This window comes from Anomaloglossus baeobatrachus, chromosome 11 (assembly GCF_048569485.1).
Source record: "Anomaloglossus baeobatrachus isolate aAnoBae1 chromosome 11, aAnoBae1.hap1, whole genome shotgun sequence".
NCBI classification, from domain to species: Eukaryota; Metazoa; Chordata; class Amphibia; order Anura; family Aromobatidae; genus Anomaloglossus; species Anomaloglossus baeobatrachus.
In genome coordinates this window covers 10179847-10198442 of record NC_134363.1, presented here as the reverse complement: position 1 = coordinate 10198442, position 18596 = coordinate 10179847, and positions in this window count along the sequence as shown.

Genomic DNA, 18596 nt, shown 5'->3' with positions numbered 1-18596 from the left:
TGCTGTCCTCGCTCTGCATATCCTCCTGCCAGGTTGGGTCAGTTACTGGATCATCCACCACGTCGTCTTCCTCTTCCGCACCCTGCTCCTCCTCCTGACTTGCTGACAATTGTGTCTCATCATCGTCCACCACTTGTTGAGACACGTTGCCAACTTCGTGAGAACGTGGCTGCTCAAATATTTGGCCATCTGTACAGACGATCTCCTCATGACCCACTTCAATATGAGCTGGCGAGAGGCCAGAATGTGTGAATGGAAACGTGAACAGCTCTTCCGAGTGTCCAAGTGTGGGATCATTAATGTCCGAGGAGGACGTGTACTCAGCCTGGTGGTAGGAAGGAGGTGTTTGTGGTGGTGCCAATCTGACTGGAAGCATTATCTGCTATCCAACTAACAACCTGTTGACACTGGTCTTGGTTCAAGAGCGGTGTACTGCTGCGGTCCCCAAGAATTTGGGACAGGACGTGCGAGCGACTAGATGTGGCCCTTTGTTGTGGCGAAATTAGAGCTTGCCCACGACCTCGGCCTCTGCCTGCACCACCATCACGTCCACTTCCTTGTTCCTTGCCAATGCCCTTGCGCATTTTGCAATGCTGTGCACGGCTGACGTGTATATTCACTACTTGTGCGTTATATCAAAGTTTGTGGAAATTGCACACAAGTGCACCTGTACGCTGCCACCAACAGGCACACACGTGCGGTTTTAAAAACCAAGCACGGACGCAATAATAACCTAACAGGTTTTTTTGGGGAGCGACAATTACAGACAAGTCAGACACTATCTGGACTGTTTTACACTGTGTACACCAGCCCCATATATGATGAAGGCTGGTATACGGTCACCACTACCCTGCCTGCCTGCCTGCCTGTATACTGGTACAATAGTCCTGACAAGGACTCTTTTGGTCACTAGCCTGTATTCAGACCTGGCTATACCCTGCCTGTATATAGCAACAATAGTCCTGAGAAGGACTCTGCTACTGTACTCCGACCTGGCTATACCCTGCCTGCCTGTATACAACTAGAATAGTCCTGAGAAGGACTTTTGGTCACACTGTTTGCAGCCCTGCAACTGAAAAAGCTATAAAGGGCCGCAAAGCTTTCCCTGAATCAGCGACACTCTCCCTACACTGACTGTCTGAATAGCTGTGAGCAGAGCACAGCGCGCCGGCCGATATAAAGGCTCGGTCACGCTGTGCAGGCCGGCCAATCACTGCAATTCCACAACTAACAGGGCTGTGGCATTGCAGTGGTCTGCCAGCCAATCCCTGCATGAGGGCTGGCTCTCAAAAGAGCGCCAACATGCAGGGATGAAGACCACGAGTACAGCACGAGTATCGCGAGATTACTCGGTCCCCGCCGAGCAGCCCAAGTACAGCGATACTCATGCGAGTACCGAGTAGTGACAAGCATGCTCGCTCATCACTAGTAATGTCCCATCCTGGGTAAGGAAAGGAGTAAACGCCGGTCCACAGGCAAATTTGCACTACATCCATTGTTAGGCACACACAGGGACCAGGGACAGTGGCAGCAACCCCCCAGGCTGCATGCTGGGGGGCCGTAAGACCCATTCCTGCTTCCATAGGGTGGGAGCTTAGCAACAGGGAGGTGGGAGGAGCCAACAGCTAGTGTTAGAGTAGAAGCAGGAATCAGTTTGTTTCAGTTTACCTCAGGTAGTGAGAGAGTGAAGACTGTGAGGCAAAGGAGAAAGAGGTAGTTACCTCAAGAAACGTCTGAAGAGAGCTGAGTTCCTGGTGAAGACCCTGGGACCCAGTAGGTCCAGGTGACACCACAGCAGAACAAAAGGGATTCCAGGGCCACTATAGAGCTTTCAAGCTGGTGGCCTGTTCCACAGAAACATCGGTGGAGGGATCAAGCTGCAGACAGGGGACGGTCCCTAGAAACTGGAGGAGGAAAAGTCATCTCCAAAAGTAAAAACCGAGGCCCAGGGAAAGCTGCAAGCTCCCCGGGCCACAGCCCACAGCAGAACCTCTAGAAAGGGGGTAAATTACCGACAGGCAAGCCCCTGGCCCGGAGGCTGTAGTGGAGGCCGAGACAGGTTCAGCCAGCAAAGGCAAAGCTTAGAAGTCAGCTGAAGAAAAGAACACATTAGAAGGGTGCACCGGTTTTTACCCCCAGATCTACCCAGGATCGGCGGAGGTCCCTGACAGTGGGTCCCAGCAATCCAAAGGCACCAGTGTGCTTCAATCCAGGAACTGTGAGTAAACAACTTGAAACTGCACCCCCTGGTGTTGCCTCTGTTATTTTGCCTGCACTATATCACCACTGCATAGACTTCCATCATTGCATAGACTTCCATCACTGTATAGACTGTAATAAGCACCAACTGTTGCCCCGGGGCACCGCTCCACCTGTGGGGAGCAGGACCATTCAAGCGGCCATTCCACCAGCCCCGGAGGCCTCATGCAGCAGCGGCGGCTTAATAGCCGCAAACCACAGGTGGCGTCACGAATATAAAGTTTAATTATCACCCCCACTGAAGCCTTATTAATTGACCCCACCAGGGTACGGAGTCGGGCCCAGCCACCACTGACGTCCCCCGGACTAGTCCGGCCCGGCATCGGTTGTCCCATAGCCCTGGGGTGGGCGAGTCAGGAGCGTTTGTTTTTCTTTTTATTAAAAAATCAAAAACAGACCAACTCAGAAAAGGTGTTTCCTTGAAGTTGAAAGCCATACCGGGTTGTACTGTTTGTGCATTCGTCCTGACATTGCAGGGGTTGCAGGGATGGTTCTTCAGTTTCCCGGTTTCAGTTTTCTTCAGTCTTAAAGAAATGTTTGGAGAAACTGAAGTTGGATGGGAAAGGTTATTCGTCCCATTCATTTAGAATTGGGGCTGCAACTGAGGCTGCGGCTGCGGGTGCAGGTTTAGGGGTAAAAAAGATTCGCAGCATTGGAAGACGGACTTCCAACAGGTACAGACTATATATTCGTCCTAACTTATTGTAATGTATGTATTTTTTCTCCAATTTTTTAGGCCCCTTAGTCACCTGGCTGTTTGGGCACTCGTTCATCCATTGGGCCCAGATCAGAGCATCGAGTAGAAATTATTCGGAGAACCTTTCATTTAATCTGGACTCTGTAAATGTTTTTTGGTTCGGTATTAGAGGTTTAAGAATTGGAAGTTTGGTTTCTAGTGTAAAAAAGTTCATAGGTCGGTACCCTAATCCTGATTTATTGGTTTTTCACATAGGGGGTAATGATCTGGGGAGAATAAAAACGTCAGAATTGTTAGGCCAATTGAAGAGGGATTTTTCTCTAATACAATCGCTTTTTCCGGGTTCTTCGTTGATTTTTTCAGAAATTGTTCCTCGACTTATTTGGAGCAGTAGCAAGTTAGTGTTTATGGACAAAAATGCGTAAAAGGGTTAATCGGTCAATGAGTAAGTGTTTCCAGCAAATGGGTGGTTTTTCCTATAGGCATATAGATTTGGAGGGCTATATTCAAGGTTTGTATAGGAAAGATGGGATACATTTATCGGAGGTGGGCCTTGACATTTATAATGTGGGAATTCAGAATGCAATTGGGCAGTGGCTGTGTTGTTTTGGGGGGCCTGCGCATCTTTGATACTCAAGCCGGTTTGGGAAAAAATCACCCAATTTTTATTGGGTGGATTTTTGGTATTATATTTATATGTGGATTTTTGGAGTAATTTTGGTATTTGGTATATTTAATATTTGATGGAAAGTTATCTAATTTATTCTAATTTATGTATTTTAACATAACCATTAATAAAACAACACGACCATTTGCCAATCTATTTCTGTAGTCATGTGTAATTATTTATTGTTGTGAATGTGCATGTGTGTGGGCTTTATGCTACCATGGTATTTTTAGCCCAAATATGTACAAAAAAAAGGTGAATGGTGTCATATACAAGGACAACAACATATACGAGGATGGGGGACAAAAATACAAGCATGGGATGGAAAAATTGGATGCTGAGAGAATAAGGCTCTTTCCCTCAGGACCCAGCTTCTGCATGCTTTGCTGTACATTTGTGCCTAAACCCCACTTTCCCATGTTCTGCTATACATCTTTCCCTCAGTACCCAGCTTTCCCATGCTCTGCTATACATCTTCCCCTCAGCACCCAGCTTTCCCATGCTCTGCTATACGTCTCTCAGCACCCAGCTTTCCCATGCTCTGCTATACATCTTCTCTCAGCACCCAGCTTTCCCATGCTCTGCTATACATCTTCCCCTCAGTACCCAGCTTTCCCATGTTCTGCTATACATCTCTCAGCACCCAGCTTTCCCATGCTCTGCTATACATCTTCTCTCAGCACCCAGCTTTCCCATGCTTTGCTATACATCTTTCCCTCAGTACCCAGCTTTCCCATGTTCTGCTATACATCTCTCAGCACCCAGCTTTCCCATGCTCTGCTATACATCTTCTCTCAGCACCCAGCTTTCCCATGCTCTGCTATACGTCTCTCAGCACCCAGCTTTCCCATGCTTTGCTATACATCTCTCCCTCAGTACCCAGCTTTCCCATGTTCTGCTATACATCTCTCAGCACCCAGCTTTCCCATGCTCTGCTATACATCTTCTCTCAGCACCCAGCTTTCCCATGCTCTGCTATACATCCTTCCCTCAGCACCCAGCTTTCCCATGCTCTGCTATACATCTTTCCCTCAGTACCCAGCTTTCCCATGCTCTGATATCAACGGCAGGTTGGGTGCTGAGGTAAAGATGTACAGCAGAGAATCGGACAGCTGAATGCTGAGGTAAAGATGCATAGCAGGACATCGGAAAGCTGGATGCTGAGGTAAAGATGTACACCATAGAATCGGAAAGCTGGATGCTGAGGTAAAGATGTACACCAGAGAATCGGAAACCTGGATGCTGAGGTAAAGATGTACACCAGAGAATCGGAAACCTGGATGCTGAGGTAAAGATGTACACCAGAGAATCGGAAACCTGGATGCTGAGGTAAAGATGCATAGCAGGACATCGGAAAGCTGGATGCTGAGGTAAAGATGTACACCAGAGAATCGGAAACCTGGATGCTGAGGTAAAGATGTACACCAGAGAATCGGAAACCTGGATGCTGAGGTAAAGATGTACACCAGAGAATCGGAAACCTGGATGCTGAGGTAAAGATGCATAGCAGGACATCGGAAAGCTGGGGGCTGAGGTAAAGATGCATAGCAGGACATCGGAAAGCTGGGTGCTGAGGTAAAGATGCATGGCAGGACATCGGAAAGCTGGGTGCTGAGGGAAAGATGCATAGCAGAGAATCGGAAAGCTGGATGCTGCAGTAAAGGTGTACACCAGAGAATCGGAAAGCTGGATGCTGAGGTAAAGGTGTACACCAGAGAATCGGAAAGCTGGGTGCTGAGGTAAAGGTGTACACCAGAGAATCGGAAAGCTGGATGCTGAGGTAAAGATGTACACCAGAGAATCGGAAAGCTGGATGCTGAGGTAAAGATGTACACCAGAGAATCGGAAAGCTGGTTGCTGAGGTAAAGATGTACACCAGAGAATCGGAAAGCTGGGTGCTGAGGTAAAGATGTACACCAGAGAATCGGAAAGCTGGATGCTGAGGTAAAGATGCATAGCAGGACATCGGAAAGCTGGATGCTGAGGTAAAGATGCATAGCAGGACATCGGAAAGCTGGATGCTGAGGTAAAGATGTACACCATAGAATCGGAAAGCTGGATGCTGAGGTAAAGATGTACACCAGAGAATCGGAAAGCTGGATGCTGAGGTAAAGATGTACAGCAGAAAATCGGAAAGCTGGATGCTGAGGTAAAGATGTACAGCAGAAAATCGGAAAGCTGGATGCTGAGGTAAAGATGCATAGCAGGACATCGGAAAGCTGGATGCTGAGGTAAAGAAGTACAGCAGAGAATCCGAAAGCTGGATGATGAGGTAAAGATGTACACCAGAGAATCGGAAAGCTGGATGCTGAGGTAAAGATGCATAGCAGGACATCGGAAAGCTGGGTGCTGAGGTAAAGAAGTACACCAGAGAATCGGAAAGCTGGATGCTGAGGTAAAGATGCATAGCAGGACATCGGAAAGCTGTGTGCTGAGGTAAATATGCATAGCAGGACATCGGAAAGCTAGGTGCTGAGGTAAAGATGCAGAGCAGGACATCGGAAAGCTGGGTGCTGAGGTAAAGATGCATAGCAGGACATCGGAAAGCTGGGTGATGAGGGAAAGATGTATAGCAGAGCATGGGAAAGCTGGGTGCTAAAGGAACGAGTGATATCAGAGCATGGGAAAACTGGGTGCTGAGGAAAATATGTATAGAAGACCATGGGAAGGTAGGGTGCTGAGGGAAAGATCCGAGTGTTAGCATTATTAGCCTGTACTCCGAACTGTGGGGGGGGGTGAGAGGAGATGGGGTGGGGGGCCAGGTCAAAATTTTGCACCTGGGCCCATTGAACTCAAGTTACACCACTGATTGTGCAGTCCAGAACTGAGTTGCCCCCTGGTGGTGGAAATAATTACAGAATACGATTTTGCTGGATGATTTTTTATTGTATAAGCGCGGTATAATATTTATTGCATCAATCACCATAAAGTATTTATCCACCCATATCATTATTAGTATCCTGAAAATAAAAATCTCACTTCCAGGTGTAATCAGAAGGCTGCAGTCACCAATTTCATGATTGCAGATTTAGAAAGAAAATAAAGATCATTTATTAGCATTTTTCTTTTTAAGCAAATTTCAATAAGTGAATATATGAGACCCTCCAGGTTCTGCGCTGCTTATTCCAGGTGACAACTTTCCTCCAATCTCTTCCAGGAATCACAATATTAGAGGTTATTATATAGGCACAGAACCTGCGGACGAGAAAAGAGAATTAATGGCCAATTTCTAACCAGACGATTTTATTTCTTATTTTTCATTTATTCTTATTTTGCATGGATCTAGGAATTACACTTCCATTATCGTTTTTATTTATTAAAGGGGTTTTTTTTATTTTTTTTTTTTTAAAGTAAAAAATAGTCACGCCATTCAAATATGGCCATTTTGTTTACTGATTTGTGATGTTTCTTTTTAGAATGTTGATATAGAATGTGATTATCTCATTTATTCTTCATTGTTAGTAAACATAACGCTCTGACTTTTCTTTTACCACTTATAGAGTTATATTGAGATGTATCTAAAGATTGCTACAAATATTTTTTAATTTTTTTTTTGGTCAATGTAAAGTGTAACTGTGAATTACCATTTTATTCAGGCACCACCAAACCCTCAGGCGCTGGAAAAATAAAGGAAAAAATATTCATAACAAGTCAAAAAGACAGAAAAAATAAATGTTAAAACTGAAGAATATGACATTTACACTTTGTATACCCGGGGCCTCTGACCAACACACCATGGACTTTGAGTACCCAGATGTAAGAAGACTGAATGGTGTTCTGCAGAGTGGAATTGAACCCAGATGTTAGGAGACTGAATGGTGTTCTGCAGAGTGGAATTGAACCCAGATGTTAGGAAACTAAATGGTGTTCTGTAGAGTAGAATTAAACCAAGATATTAGGAGACTGAATGGTGTCCTGCAGAGTGGAATTGAACCCAGATGTTAGGAGACTGAATGGTGTTCTGCAGAGTGGAATTGAACCCAGATGTTAGGAGACTGAATGATGTTCTGCAGAGTGGAATTGAACCCAGATGTTAGGAGACTGAATGGTGTTCTGCAGAGTGGAATTGAACCCAGATGTTAGGAAACTAAATGGTGTTCTGTAGAGTAGAATTAAACCAAGATATTAGGAGACTGAATGGTGTCCTGCAGAGTGGAATTGAACCCAGATGTTAGGAGACTGAATGGTGTTCTGCAGAGTGGAATTGAACCCAGATGTTAGGAGAATGAATGGTGTTCTGCAGAGTGGAATTGAACCCAGATGTCAGGAGAATGAATGGTGTTCTGCAGAGTGGAATTAAACCCAGATGTTAAGAGACTAAATGGTGTTCTGCAGAGTAGAATTGAAGCCAGATGTTAGGAGACTGAATGGTGTTCTGTAGAGTGGAATTAAACCAAGATATTAGGAGACTGAATGGCGTTCAGCAGAGTGGAATTGAACCCAGATGTTATCAGACTGAATGGTGTTCTTTACAGTGGACTTGAACCCAAATATTAGGAGACTGAATGATTTTCTGTAGAATGAAATTGAGCCCAGATATTAGGAGACTGAATGGTGTTCTGCAGAGTGGAATTGAACCCAGATGTTATCAGACTGAATGGTGTTCTTTACAGTGGACTTGAACCCAGATATTAGGAGACTGAATGATTTTCTGTAGAATGAAATTGAGCCCAGATATTAGGAGATTGAATGGTGTTCTGCAGAGTAAAATTCAACCCTGATGTTAGGAGACTGAATGGTGTTCTGCAGAGTGGAATTGAACCCAGATGTTAAGAGACTGAATGGTGTTCTACAGAGTGAAAGTAAACTCAAACATTAGGAGACTGAATGGTGTTCTGTAGAGTGGAATTGAACCAAGATATTAGGAGATTGAATAGTGTTCTGCAGAGTGGAATTAAACCAAGATATTAGGACACTGAATGGTGTTCTTTAGAGTGGAATTGAACCTAGATGTTAGGAGACTGAATGGTGTTCTGCAGAGTGGACTTGAACCCAAATATTAGGAGACTAAATGATGTTCTGCAGAGTGGAATTGAACCCAGATGTTGGGAGACTGAATGGTGTTATGCAGACTGGAATTGAACCCAGATGTTAGGAGACTGAATGGTGTTCTGTAGAGTGGAATTGAATTCAGATGTTAGGAGACTGAATAGTGTTATGGACAGTGGAATTGAATTCTACTCAAATTTTACAAAAAAAACCCCACATTTGTAAAAATCTGGATTTTTTTGTAATTCACTGTTGCCATTTTTCTACACCTTAGAGGGCCATCAGAACATCACACCTCACCTCTTCGCTCCTCGCCATCACCCGTCAATTCATTACTGCATCTTCAGATCGCCGCCACTCAAGCTGAAATCCTTGGGCTCCTTACACTGGGATGAGACTTTTGGATTTGTCTAGGAGAGTTCTGTACATGCGGTCAGGACATAATATATGCCGTGATCTTTCTCACACTTCCGAGTCTAATCACAACCGGAAATCCTGACCCTGCCTGAGAGGTTCAGCTTGAGCAGCTCAATCTGAAGATGTGGCCAGGACTGGATGAATGACGTTGAGGAAACTAAATCTCTATCTCAGCGCACATGCATACAGAACTATAAGACAAAAAGAGCTTAGGAGAAAAATAAGAGTAGGGAGGAAACAACAAGACAATGATAGAATTCCACAACAACTCTTCGCACAAAGTAATACATTCACTAGCAGGACTGGAATACAACAGCACACGGACCGGTTTAGCAAAAGCTATAGTTGGCATGAGAAGACAAGCTCTACCATCTTTAAAAGGTGGGGAGTGATGCCCATAACATGTGATCCAAGAGGTATCAGAGATTAACTCCTGTAAACCCGATCACTAATGAGCACACATCTGGCTGACGCCCGAGCCTTTCTGTGCAACTCAGAAGCACCAAAGGAGGCATAGTGTAAAGTGTCAGATTCTGCAGTGTGAACGGTGTCAGATGCCGCCAATACACTCGGCGAATTTAGAGCCAAACACCGTGTGACAATAACAGTGACCTGATTACATAAAAAAAACAGATTTTTTTAAAGAAAGATATAATTTTATCATTACAACACTATTCATTTGTAGACTTACCCGTCTCCGCCTTCTCTGCGTTTCCTTTGCAAACTCGCTTCTATACCAATTCCTAAAACAGAAATAACAATTGTTCAGCCCCCGATGCAAACACGGATTATCCCCAAATTTATAAACTTTCTGCTCTTTGAAATTAACAAGAAAAATGTAAGTATCTTCAAAAACAAACAATGTAACGATTGGTTTTGATATTTCGATTTTTCTCTGCATTTATTGCAGTTTGATAGATTTGACTTTATGAAAATGCAAATGGCTACAAAATGTTTCCTTTATTTTGATTCATTATAATGTATAGATGTCAATTACCCCCAATATCCAGTTCTGCACACACAGGATCTGGAAAGATAAAACAAAAAATAGTAAAGACAAGTCCAAGCCCAGAACCAGTAAATATGAGATACTGAGGAATATGTCTTACACACCTGGAATACTCGGTGCCACCGTCCCATAGCACTTGCCATCTGATGAGTACCCAATACTTAGGAGACCGTAAGGTGCTATGAAATTTTGCACTTCATTGACACTGGAGCCTGCACCGTAACAAATTTCTGACCAGACGTACTGAGGGTCAGGGAAGGGATTCCATATTGCATTTTGTAGAGGTTTTCCATTAAATAAGAATCCGGATATACTGGAAGACTTCGCTGTGATCATGGCACAATTATGCGCAAAACCCTCCTGTCCAATGAGATTGTAAATATGGGCGAAGGATTCAGTGTCCGGGATTTTGGTCATGAAAGTACCGTAGGAATTGCCTTGAAGATTTTGAGCCAAGGCATAAAATATGACCTGGGTTTTCTCTGTGCTGTGGAGGATTAAGGGCACGGAGTGAGAGACCGTAAATGTCATCACTTTTCCTGCGTCGAGGGTGGTCTTCAGCTTTTGTCCACCTTGCTGGTACTCGAGAATGGTGGGTTTAGAAGCCAAGACATAAACTAGGCAGTTACTAGGTAAGAAGGAAGGGGCTGAGACATAGAAGTGCTTTCCCCAATTATCTACAGGCAGGAGCTGTTCATAAACGAGGCTGCAATCTTCGACACCAGGAACACATGAATGGCCAGATAGGACGGCCACAGGATGTTGGGAATCCACCGTGGTTCCGGAGAGGCCATCTCCAGTCCACAACTTCAGGTACTGGTAGGGCCCCAGATCCACGATCAGGGTGTCCCCCTTATTATAATTCTCCCCATTGTATTGCACAGCTCCGCCGAGGACCATGGTGACTCTTGTTAATATTTTATTAGCAATAATAGTAACCAATGCATAGTTCTTCGAAGGTCCATCGGTCGGGGTGATTATGGCATATTTGTTTCCCCAATGGTTAACCGCGTAATTCAAAGCAATATCTCCGCTGTTTCCTACAAAGCTACTCGAAATCACATTGATGTCCCTCTCGGCCGTAATGATCATGCTGTCGGAAGATATCCCTGGTTCTGTCATCTGCTGGGGATTTGGGAACTCGAATGTCGCTGTTTGTCCTTTCGCAACTGTGGCCTCTTTCTTATAATTAGAATTATTTATAGATGTAGATACTGGGGTGGAAGGTTGACAAGGCCGATTAACAATAATTAATCCATCTGAAGGGATGCCTACTTCATTGTGCAAATACAGTGTGACATATTCTCTTCCTCCGGGGGTGACTATATCCACACCTAAAATGAAACTTGCAGTTAGATTTACAATATGGGGTTTTATTTAATAAAATAATATTGTCATAAATCTAAATTGGTCAATGAACACAGAAAGTGACTCCATAGACTTCATTAATTCAAATGTCCACAGCTTAGAGGGAATGTCCACATTGTCCATCTTTGTCTTCTCAACTGCTCTCCGACGTCATATTCACCATACCTGACATATGTTCACTGTGAGAAAGAAAGCCGGACTCTTTACCGGCCACGGTGAACGCCATCCTCTCTACTGAATAGCAGATGGGGCAGGAAAGACAATGCCAGCAGAGCAATACAGAAGGGTCACGGTGCATCGTGCAATTACAAGGACCCTCGGGGGATGAACCTATTAGTGACCAGTGATGAATATGTGGCCACATTGTTTTCCCCTTTCCTATCTTCAGCAGGGGCCATATTTATATATTTTCATCTTTACATTACAAACTTAAACACTTGCGGACTTACTGAATTGTCCTGCTGTTCCTTGAAATCCCACCATCAGACCAATCCCTGGAGAATAAAAAGCACAAATTACTTAATCTTCCACAAAGTCTTCAGTTTCACTAATAAATAACCATAGACAAATATTACACACAATTATGTTTTATTTTACAAAGGTTCAATGTCTTGGACTCCTAGACAGACAGATAGATAGATACAGTCATATGAAAAAGTTTGGGCACCCCTATTAATGTACCCTTTTTTCTTTATAACAATTTGGGTTTTTGCTATTTCAGTTTCATATATCTAATAACTGATGGACTGAGTAATATTTCTGGATTGAAATGAGGTATATTGTAATAACAGAAAATGTGCAATCTGCATTTAAACAAAATTTGACCGGTGCAAAAGTATGGGCACCTCAATATAAAAGTGACATTAATATTTTGTAGATCCTCCTTTTGCAGAAATCACAGCCTCTAGTCGCTTCCTGAAGCTGTTAATGAGTTCCTGGATCCTGGATGAAGGTGGATTTGACCATTCCTGTTTACAAAACAATTCCAGTTCAGGTAAGTTTGATGGTCTCGAGCATGGACAGCCGCTTCACATCATCCCACAGATGTTCAATGATATTCAGGTCTGGGGACTGTGATGGCCATTCCAGAACATTGTAATTGTTCTTCTGCATGAATGCTTGAGTAGATTTGGAGCGGTGTTTTGGATCATTGTCTTGCTGAAATATTCATCCCCTGCGTAACTTCAACTTCGTCACTGATTCTTGCACATTATTGTCAAGAATCTGCTGATACTGAGTTGAATCCATGCGACCCTCAACTTTAACAAGATTCCCGGTGCCGGCATTGGCCACACAGCCCCAAAGCATGATGGAACCTACACCAAATGTTACTGTGGGTAGCAAGTGCTTTTCTTGGAATGCCGTGTTTTTTGCCTCCATGCATAACGCCTTTTTGTATGACCAAACAACTCAATCTTTGTTTCATCAGTCCACAGGACCTTCTTCCAAAATGTAACTGGCTTGTCCAAATGTGCTTTTGCATACCTCAGGCGACTCTGTTTGTGGCGTGCTTGCAGAAACTGCTTCTTTCGCATCACTCTCCCATACAGCTTCTCCTTGTGCAACGTGCGCTGTATTGTTGACCGATCCACATTGACACCATCTGCAGCAAGATGAAGCTGCAGGTCTTTGGAGGTGTTCTGTGGATTGTCCTTGACTGTTCTCACTATTCTTCTTCTCTGCCTTTCTGATATTTTTCTTGGCCTGCCACTTCTGGGCTTAACAAGAACTGTACCTGTGTTCTTCCATTTCCTTACTATGTTCCTCACAGTGGAAACTGACAGTTTAAATCTGAGACAACTTTTTGTACCTTCCCCTGAACAACTATGTTGAATAATCTTTGTTTTCAGATCATTTGAGAGTTGTTTTGAGGAGCCCATGATGCCACTCTTCATAGGAGATTCAAATAGGAGAACAACTTGCAAGAGGCCACCTTAAATACCTTTTCTCATGATTGGATACACCGGCCTATGAAGTTCAAAGCTCAATGAGGTTACAAAACCAATTTAGTGCTTTAGTAAGTCAGTAAAAAGTAGTTAGGAGTGTTCAAATCAAGAAATTGATAAGGGTGCCCATACTTTTGCACCGATCAAATTTTGATTAAATGCGGATTGCACATTTTCTGTTAGTACAATAAACCTCATTTCAATCCAGAAATATTCCTCAGTCCATCAGTTATTAGATATATGAAACTGAAATAGCAAAAACCCAAATTGTTATAAAGAAAAAAGGTTAACATTAATAGGGGTGCACAAACTTTTTCATATGACTGTAGATGGATAGATAGAGGGAGGGATAGATAGATGGAGGGATAGATAGATAGATAGAGGGATAGATAGATAGATAGAGGGATAGATAGATAGATAGAGGGATAGATAGAGGGATTGCATTTCTGCAGTAGAAGAGAGTGGCTGGATGATGGCTGTAGACATGGGTGGAGAGTGGCTGGATGATGGCTGTAGACATGGGTGGAGAGTGGCTGGATGATGGCTGTAGACATGGGTGGATAGTGGATGGATGATGGCTGTAGACATGGGTGGAGAGTGGCTGGATGATGGCTGTAGACATGGGTGGATAGTAGCTGGATGATGGCTGTAGACATGGGTGGAGAGTGGATGGATGATGGCTGTAGACATGGGTGGATAGTGGCTGGATGATGGCTGTAGACATGGGTGGATAGTGGCTGGATGTTGGCTGTAGACATGGGTGGATAGTGGCTGGATGATGGCTGTAGACATGGGTGGAGAGTGGCTGGATGATGACTGTAGACATGGGTGGATAGTGGCAGGATGATGGCTGTAGACATGGGTGGATAGTGGCAGGATGATGGCTGTAGACATGGGTAGATAGTGGCTGGATGATGGCTGTAGACATGGGTGGATAGTGGCTGGATGATGGCTGTAGACATGGGTGGATAGTGGCTGGATGTTGGCTGTAGACATGGGTGGATAGTGGCAGGATGATGGCTGTAGACATGGGTGGAGAGTGGCTGGATGATGACTGTAGACATGGGTGGATAGTGGCAGGATGTTGGCTGTAGACATGGGTGGATAGTGGCAGGATGATGGCTGTAGACATGGGTAGATAGTGGCTGGATGATGGCTGTAGACATGGGTGGATAGTGGCTGGATGATGGCTGTAGACATGGGTGGAGAGTGGCTGGATGATGGCTGTAGACATGGGTGGATAGTGGATGGATGATGGTTATAGACATGGGTGGATAGTGGCTGGATGATGGCTGTAGGCATGGGTGGATAGTGGCTGGATGATGGCTGCAGACATGGGTGGATAGTGGCTGGGTGATGGCTGCAGGCATGGGTGGATAGTGGCAGGATGATGGCTGTAGACATGGGTGGAGAGTGGCTGGATGATGACTGTAGACATGGGTGGATAGTGGCAGGATGTTGGCTGTAGACATGGGTGGATAGTGGCAGGATGATGGCTGTAGACATGGGTAGATAGTGGCTGGATGATGGCTGTAGACATGGGTGGATAGTGGCTGGATGATGGCTGTAGACATGGGTGGAGAGTGGCTGGATGATGGCTGTAGACATGGGTGGATAGTGGATGGATGATGGTTATAGACATGGGTGGATAGTGGCTGGATGATGGCTGTAGACATGGGTGGATAGTGACTGGATGATGGCTGCAGACATGGGTGGATAGTGGCTGGATGATGGCTGTAGACATGGGTGGATAGTGGATGGATGATGGTTATAGACATGGGTGGATAGTGGCTGGATGATGGCTGCAGACATGGGTGGATAGTGGCTGGGTGATGGCTGCAGACATGGGTGGATAGTGGCAGGATGATGGCTGTAGACATGGGTGGAGAGTGGCTGGATGATGACTGTAGACATGGGTGGATAGTGGCAGGATGTTGGCTGTAGACATGGGTGGATAGTGGCAGGATGATGGCTGTAGACATGGGTAGATAGTGGCTGGATGATGGCTGTAGACATGGGTGGATAGTGGCTGGATGATGGCTGTAGACATGGGTGGAGAGTGGCTGGATGATGGCTGTAGACATGGGTGGATAGTGGATGGATGATGGTTATAGACATGGGTGGATAGTGGCTGGATGATGGCTGTAGACATGGGTGGATAGTGGCTGGATGATGGCTGCAGACATGGGTGGATAGTGGCTGGATGATGGCTGCAGACATGGGTGGATAGTGGCTGGGTGATGGTTATAGACATTGGTGGACTTTAGATATTGTCTTGCCTGGATGATGGCTGTAATCTGGAGTGGAGGATAACTATAGACACGGCTACATGATGGCCTTCAGAATGGCCTAATGTTAGTGTTATGCCGGGCTGGAGCATGGCCGTAGACACTGTAGGAATTCCCTCCTAATATAATACAATTGTCATCCAGCTCATAGGGATTCGATGTCCTTTTCATGAACATTACAGGATCTTTGTTGGATTTAATGGACTTTTGTTTTTACATACTAGAATAGTAGATTTCATATAGTGTCTTGTAATACCGCTCCACACCACACGGAGCGCTGTTTATATTACCATGACCGATTATGCACAGATCAGTTTCAGTGATGAATAATGCTCTATCCTGCCATCTAGTGGTGGATACAATTATTACATTAAAATATAAACACTATAGCTAATAGAAAATATGATCTCGTGTATCCTGGTAACTACTCTCTGTGGTTCAGTTTCTTATTAGGAATATTGTGTCATTTACAGAGGATTTATTAAATGCTATTTTAGGTCTTACCACAGAGTAATATAGACCACAGACAAAATGTCATGATTGATTGAGACCCCATATCTGAAAAAGAAGAGGATAAAGGATACAATATTATACAAATATTTCCTTCCATTCATTTGGTCTTGGCTGTATCACAAGATGTCTATTACCCTCTATGTGTCCATATGTCGCCACTCAGTGGTCATGACCTGCACTGCAGCCTGTGAGGGGTTAACTACTGAGCTGCACTGATGTGGAGTCAGTACAGATAAGGCACAGCTCAGGACTGATCTTGTCTTTTTGGTTATCAACATCATTGTCTTGAAGATTCTTAGCAAACATCCTTATCTAATGGAACTACGACTTTCAGAGGTCACTAAGGAGGCATCACTACTGTGAGGGGCACTAAGGAGGCATCACTACTGTGAGGGGCACTAAGGAGGCATCACTACTGTGAGGGAAACTAAGGAGGCATCACTACTGTGAGGGGCACTATGGAGGCATCACTACTGTGAGGGGCACTAAGGAGGCATCACTACTGTGAGGGGCACTAAGGAGGCATCACTACTGTGAGGGGCACTAAGGAGGCATCACTACTGTGAGGGGCACTAAGGAGGCATCACTACTGTGAGGGGCACTAAGGAGGCATCACTACTGTGAGGGGCACTAAGGAGGCATCACTACTGTGAGGGGCACTAAGGAGGCATCACTACTGTGAGGGAAACTAAGGAGGCATCACTACTGTGAGGGGCACTATGGAGGCATCACTACTGTGAGGGGCACTAAGGAGGCATCACTACTGTGAGGGGCACTAAGGAGGCATCACTACTGTGAGGGAAACTAAGGAGGCATCACTACTGTGAGGGGCACTATGGAGGCATCACTACTGTGAGGGGCACTGAGGACACATCACTACTATGTGGGCACTAGGGAGGCATCACTACTGTGAGGGGCACTAAGGAGGCATCACTACTGTGAGGGGCACTAAGGAGGCATCACTACTGTGAGGGGCACTGAGGACACATCACTACTGTGTGGGCACTAGGGAGGCATCACTACTGTGAGGGGCACTAAGGAGGCATCACTACTGTGAGGGGCACTAGGGAGGCATCACTACTGTGAGGGGCACTAAGGAGGCATCACTACTGTGAGGGGCAGTGAACACACATCACTACTGTGTGGGGCACTAGGGAGGCATCACTACTGTGTGGGGCATTTAGGAGACATCACTACTGTGAGGGGCACTAAGGAGGCATCACTACTGTGAGGGGCACTAAGGAGGCATCACTACTGTGAGGGGCACTAAGGAGGCATCACTACTGTGAGGGGCACTAAGGAGGCATCACTACTGTGAGGGGCACTAAGGAGGCATCACTACTGTGAGGGGCACTAAGGAGGCATCACTACTGTGAGGGGCACTAAGGAGGCATCACTACTGTAAGGGGCACTAAGGAAGCATCACTACTGTGAGGGGCAGTAAGGAGGCATCACTACTGTGAGGGGCAGTAAGGAAGCATCACTACTGTGAGGGGCACTAAGGAGGCATCACTACTGTGAGGGGCACTAAGGAGGCATCACTACTGTGAGGGGCACTAAGGAGGCATCACTACTGTAAGGGGCACTAAGGAAGCATCACTACTGTGAGGGGCACTAAGGAGGCATCACTACTGTGAGGGGCACTAAGGAGGCATCACTACTGTGAGGGGCACTAAGGAGGCATCACTACTGTAAGGGGCACTAAGGAAGCATCACTACTGTGAGGGGCAGTAAGGAGGCATCACTACTGTGAGGGGCAGTAAGGAGGAATCACTACTGTGAGGGGCACTAAGGAGGCATCACTACTGTGAGGGGGCGCTAAGAATATTTTACAACTATATAAGAAAATGCTAAGGGGACCTCTTTACTATGTGTCATCCATTGTGGACAGTATAAAGTTTATGGGACACTTTTTATATGATTACTGTTTGGGAGCTTTAATAGTGCAGCATTACTGGGATATTTTTAAGGGATGATGCTATAATTGTGGGGAAACACTGTAACCAGATTTGTGTCCTTATTATTAGAGGGGCCCCACATGATGCGACCAACGTCTGCTGACAACACCCCATTTGTTGCAAGATATTGATTAATTTTGTTCTGACTACCAGGGTCTATAAAACAAAAATTCCTGAAAACAGCCCCTTTAATTAAAAGCAGTAACACCAAGGGTTTTCTAAACCAAATATTCCCTTTAAGTAGAATATTATTATTTTTTTCTTAATTCTTAATATCTTTCACTATTTTGGGTGTTTTATGGATATTAAATGTAAAATATTTTAAAATATTTTACAATATTTATTTATTTATTTCCGTTTTACAATAAATAAATAAATTAATAAATAATAAATAAATGTAGAAAATTAAAAATATTAAAGTATTTTTTTATATATCTATATCTGCGTAATGAGTGTAATGGATAATGGAAAAGGTGATAGGTGAT